We start from the raw sequence: 914 nt of genomic DNA on the forward strand, positions 1-914 counted from the left end.
TCGGTTTAATTCAGTTCATGTTCAAAATTTTACGTGCTATGTTTAGGTTATAACTATAAAATTAGACCATATTTGAATGAGAGCGGTTTTGGTGATACAGCGTCTAAAAAAGATTTAAAGGAAGTGAAAGTTACTATAAAAGCCAACAAGATGCATCTTCTTTTCGGCAGTTCAATCATATGAATTTTATGGTTAAACGTGCTTTACTTAACAATTATATTTTGGGTGACCTCCTAGAAATTTTCATATGGTGTAAGAACACGTGTTGGTTTGTTAGTTCAATCATATGAACTCTATGGTTAAACGTGCCTTACTTAGAGCAATTATATGTTAGGTGAGTTCCTAAAATTTTTCATATGCTGGAAGAACACATGTTGGTCTGTTGGCTCAATCATATGAACTCTATGGTTAAACATATTTTACTTAGAGCAATTACATGTTAGGTGACCTTCTACAATTTCTCATATGTTGGAATAACACATGTTGGTCTGTTGGCTCAACTATATGAACTTTACGGTTAAGCGTGTTGTACTTAGAGTAATTATAGGTTGGGCGACCTCCTAGAAATTTCCTAGAAATTTTCCTAAGATGCATGAAAGTGAGAACAAATACCCAAGTCACCGTAACCATAAATTAATAAATAAATATTTTAAAAAACTAAATTAAGCTTGTAATTTCATGGGAAATTAACCATAACTTTGGGAACAATATGTAAATAAATACACTTAAAAACAAAACCCCAAATTTATTCTTCCCAAAAAGGAAAAAAAAAAAAAAACACATATATTCAAACAAAAATTGGATTTTTTCTCTCATCATCACTCACGTGACACCCTTTTGCCTCTAGAGTGAGAAAGAAGCACCAAAAAAAAAAAAAAAAAAAAAAAAAAAAAAAAAAAAAAAAAAAAAAAAAA

This window comes from Cucurbita moschata, unplaced genomic scaffold, assembly GCF_002738365.1.
Source record: "Cucurbita moschata cultivar Rifu unplaced genomic scaffold, Cmos_1.0 Cmo_Scf00012, whole genome shotgun sequence".
NCBI classification, from domain to species: domain Eukaryota; kingdom Viridiplantae; phylum Streptophyta; class Magnoliopsida; order Cucurbitales; family Cucurbitaceae; genus Cucurbita; species Cucurbita moschata.